The 4,984-nt window shown below is 37.9% G+C and overlaps 1 long non-coding RNA gene across 2 annotated transcripts; it reads right to left on the bottom strand.

Annotated features, from left to right (window-relative positions):
• Nucleotides 1–434: 434 nt before the first annotated feature.
• Nucleotides 435–4,984, bottom strand: LOC123085649 (uncharacterized). Of its 2 annotated transcripts, XR_006439845.1 has the most exons (7): nt 4,860–4,984; nt 4,528–4,594; nt 3,842–4,076; nt 2,382–2,458; nt 1,733–1,913; nt 823–1,136; nt 435–703 (listed from the first exon to the last, which is right to left on the bottom strand). It is a non-coding gene; the product is annotated as an uncharacterized lncRNA (long non-coding RNA). The 2 variants fall into 2 exon arrangements; XR_006439846.1 differs by lacking the exon at nt 4,528–4,594.

Genomic DNA, 4,984 nt, shown 5'->3' with positions numbered 1-4,984 from the left:
AATGGCGCAAAGACCCACTGAATCCATGTTCAGCATGAAAAGAATTTTCATGTTTTAGTTGGTTTAGTAGTGGGCAAGCACATATGATAACAAATTTAACCCCTTTAATAAAAAAGAATGGAGGCTTGTTGTCTACAGTGAGATATACCTACACATTTTAATTTGGTAGGAGAGTCCCATTTCAAGACCATGTCATGTTGAAAAAAATGTGTATTTTTCAGAACACCATATGCGCTTTGAAAGTACTCCATTTATCAGTAGGTTTAGTTTTGAGCAAGCACGTATGGTAACTATTCTAACCACTCAATATAAACAAAATGAACGGAAGCTTGTATCAAGGTAACCAAAGTTCAAAAGAAAAAAGTGTTGTGTGTGCTGGATTTCTGATGATTTAGGTCTTGGAAGACCTGAACAGGCAAGCATAGTATTGCAAGTAAGAAAATGTGAAACATTGCTAATAACTTGCCTCATATACATGACAGTTTTAGGTCATACAAGCAGCGGGTTACAAGAAAAACAATCGATATGTGATGAACCAAGCCTAAGTCAAATAGGTAATGCCAATACAACCAAATTCATTACAATAGATGGATTTCAGTCCTAACACTGGAATGTAAATAAGCATAACAGAAGTGAATCATAGAACGTGGTTTATACAAAGCACGATAGTCTTCCTGTGAGTACAACTTCTACCACACATAGCCTGTAAACAAAAGAAAAGATAACCATGAGTTATTTGTACTTATAATAGAGTAACATCACAACAGTTCTACTTATCCGCGCTGTTACGTTGCATATATATAAGAGAAGCCGTGCATGTACCTAGCTAGAACGAATCAGCCCATAGCATTTTTCAGACTCATTTCGTGTCCTTGGTTTCTCAATGCTGCTCTAACTGTAGCATGTTATCTCTGTTTTCACCGTGGGTATCATGAATCCTTTTGCTTACATAGCAGCAGGGTCTTCCGACATGGTCTCATCTAACAGCCATACGGCTGTATTATCTCCAAAAGATGATATTGCTGTATGCAAATAAACAGTCAAGCACATCATGCAACTGTCACATTTTGCTTCAATACTCAGCCACTAATATCCAACATCATTATGTGAGGTATTTTCACCATCGGTGGAGCACCCTGTAGGTTTTAATGACATGCCGTAAATTTGCAGAAATTTACAGGGAAACCTAAGACATTTTAGAAATTACTTCATACCCAAGACATAGAACAATTGGCATGCCATCCTCAAACTATATTCTTTATAGTCATAATAAAAGCTATCCAGTGTGGAGAAATAGGTATGCTGATTTATAAGACGCTCGCCACAAAATTTGATTATTAGTAGATGATGCAGGACCCAGGGAAAGCTGATTACACATTTGTTGACTGTCTATTGACCTGTGTTGTGATGATAGCATAGAATGACAATCAGAGTAATTGCTTAGCACTATTATTAGGTCTCAGGCTTCTCCTAGGTGTGTACCTATTTCTGAAACGTACATAGGCTAGAGAGGGAATCCATGATAGAACGAATATAAAAAGTTATAGTCTCCTTTGTCCGAACTTCAAAGTAAATTAGTTAAAGAAGGATTCGGAGAGCACCTACTAATAAGCAATTGCATCTATCATGGTAAATAAGCACATCACATAAGGGACATCCAACATCTGTTTTTATAAGCTGCAATCATAGAACTGATTCTCATCCATCATCATCAAATTGAAAGAGAAATTACCTGTTAGTCGCTGGACAGCCGCCGAGGTTGTATCATGGGGTCTGAGCAAGAAAGGAGGCAAAGGATCCATGTATGGTTTCGTCTGGTCGACAGGAAGATATATATAGTAAGAAATGATACAGCTGAATATATATATATATAGAAGGCCCACTATTTGATCCAGCCGAAGCTTGTAATGAGCCTGCAGGCATCATCCAGACATATGTATAGTAAGCAATGATATAAGTTTATCACAATATCTCAAGTAACAAAGAACTGGTGAACCGATGATTTAATGAAAAATCCTTGAATGTGCAGATCCAAACAGTAATAGCAAGTTAAAGATCAAGTTGGACAGGGTAACGTCTAATTGGCATCACCCTTTTTATAAAAGTCAAAAAGATCTTAATGGCCTCGTGACTGAATAAGATGTGTAGATGGAGAAACCATGCGTATGAAGCTGCTCAGTACAACTTAACTGAATTCACTGACTTGAGGTAACAATGAAGAAAGAAGAAAACATTCATAAAATGCAGATTCTCACTTCTTTGAACATATTACACGACTCGGCATCTTCTTGTAGGAAAGAACAAAGCAAATAAAGAACGATAAAATAAGAACAAAGCAATGAACAGAGCATCAAGGAATCAGTAGAACAATTTCAGCTCACCCATGTCGCGCCACCCCGCGGCTGACCTTCATGTTCAAATAACCAAGTATATCACATCATTTCTGGTTCATATACCCCTGGAAAACACAATGACATCAGTTAATGGCGTACACATATTTTAAAAAAACTATGAGCATATTTTCACTAACAATACACACACCAACACCAAAATCAGAAGAAACAAAATTGAGAATATGGCAAGTGAACTTGGCACCCGATAAATTTGACAGGCCAATGTATGACAACTTGTCATGTCCATATGGCAAAAAGCGATACTTGACACAAATTAATTTATCTGTAAAAATGACATAAGGAATGTACTCAATAAGCATGCTAAGATACAATCAAGCGTCGAATGGGTTACTTCGATTCTGATATAGCAATTACACAAAAAATATAGTTCATAACAGCAGTGAAAGCATTGATATATCTGAACACTTCATCATTTTACTGAAAATTAATATTTGTATGCCTTTTCTACTTGTGAAATATTTGTATTGTTTGACCATGATGTATTTTGTCTAAGTAGATGATGATATACTAAACTTACTGACAAGTGTCAAATTCTTGATTTATTAGACATCTAACTAAGAAATATACAGGGACAGTTAACAACATTACCGCTGCAATGCGCATATACTGCATTTAGACAACAAGTGCCGATCATCAGTCCCAACACTGAAGATTCATTTCATTTTATCATCATTTTATCTAGAATAGATAAATGCAACAAATGATAGGAGTTGGGCATCGAATGGCGCCAAATGGCACAGTGTCCATGCCAAACCAAGAGTAATTGAAAATAAATGCTTGGCAATTTGGCAATACCAACGATCCTTTTAGTAATGAAAATTGAAGGTTCAAACTATGCAATAGAGTTTTCAAAATGCGATCGTAAATTCTCTCTATACAATTTTCTGTGTTAGCTCAAAGTTAAAAAGGCCTATACTGATTTGATATATATATACCCCTTTAATTAAAATAAGTAAGCTTGTTCTGTACAATAAGATGTAGATGCACATTTTAATTCAGTACCTCGCGTTGGTAATATATTTATTTTTCACTAAGCTTTTGATTGATATCTTATTAAGGCGCAATGCCCAAATTCAATCCTGGAGTATTCTGAAACAGTTTGTGTTTCTTTAATATCTTTTCAGTTTTAGAAATTTAGGTGCTTGGTAAGAATTAGCTAAAAGCCCCCATTCGGACAGTTAGGAGAGGATGCTGCAATTTCCAAACTAAGTATAAATAGATATGTGATACACATGAAATAAATCATTATATCTCAGACCACACTAAAGTAGAACGAATCAAAGGTATGGACATAATAAAACTAAACTTCAGTTAAACAAATATGCATCAACACAGTAGCCATTCAGTTCATAGTTTACAGGGGAAAGGAATAAACAACTGCATTGCTTGCCGGTTCGCTAGTGTTGTACAATGACAAATGCCAATACCTTGTTCTCCAGGACCAGCAGCATGGTGGGGTCGGATGCACTCATCATCACTTCATGTGTGCGGAGCTCCCCAAGCCACACCCGTGGTCACCTCTCTTGCCGCCTATCCAACTCGCTGCACCATGCTCCGTGCTCACCGCGCTATCCGTCGACCCGCTTTGGTCGAGGCACCACCAGGATGCTCGATTTCGCACGGGTCTCCGTTTCCTTGTCTAAATCCCGTCCAGAAGCTTCCCTACAGAGAAAGAAAGAGCATCACTGCTGTAGCTACCCAGGGTACTATAAATAGATGGATGGAAGCAAGACTAAAAATAAAAATAATAGAGCAGATAGTTTATTTAGTATATCACTTTTCTTTTTCTTTTTGAAGGATTTAGAACGGCAGTTAGGACCAATAGAACTCCATTTTGCCGATCAGGTGTTTGAGCTGATATACCAAGTTAAACTATCCATGTTTAGGGTCATCCCATCAGGGCATTTGAAAAACTGCTATGAAGAAGAGTTAACTTCTTTAAGCAACCCTGTAGAGCGATGTATTTATCAAGGAACGGAACAACATTCAGAGCTGTATGAATATGCAGAAAAGTACACAAATACACAAGCAATCAAGTTGTTGTAAAGCAAAACTCAGATTGGGAAAGACAACTTCAATGATTCAGTGAAGTTACAGGAGTTTAGTTACCTACCCAAAAGTGTGAATTAATATGCAGTATAAAGACAAACTTATGGATAGGAAGGCCCATCCCGAAAATCCTACAATTGAAAGGAGGGAAACACATCAAGCAAAGGAACAAAAATCTCCTTTATAAAGGGGACAGGAGCTCCAGGACAAACCGATCCCTTTCTTGACAAGGAAAGAGCAAGGTACCAAACAAACTAAGAATGGCAAAAAAAAAATCTTTCTATGACTCTAGTCAGGTCAGAGAGCATCTCCTGAGCATCTGGTCGACAGAAATAAACAAAATAATTGCTCATAGACTGGAACCAACAGCACAACCGGAAGGGTGAAGAAGCTCACCCAACAACACAACCGGAGCATAGACTGGGCCCTATCACCCTGCATTCCCGGAGCCTCCGCTAGCACGCTCGTTTTCGCCGGGGTCTCCTAGTCTCCCTCCAAATCTCAATCGCCGGTTGAGCACC

Source organism: Triticum aestivum, chromosome 4A (genome assembly GCF_018294505.1).
Source record: "Triticum aestivum cultivar Chinese Spring chromosome 4A, IWGSC CS RefSeq v2.1, whole genome shotgun sequence".
NCBI lineage: Eukaryota > Viridiplantae > Streptophyta > Magnoliopsida > Poales > Poaceae > Triticum > Triticum aestivum.
The sequence above is the reverse complement of the archived record's forward strand: the minus strand, read 5'-3'. Positions and strand labels throughout refer to the sequence as shown.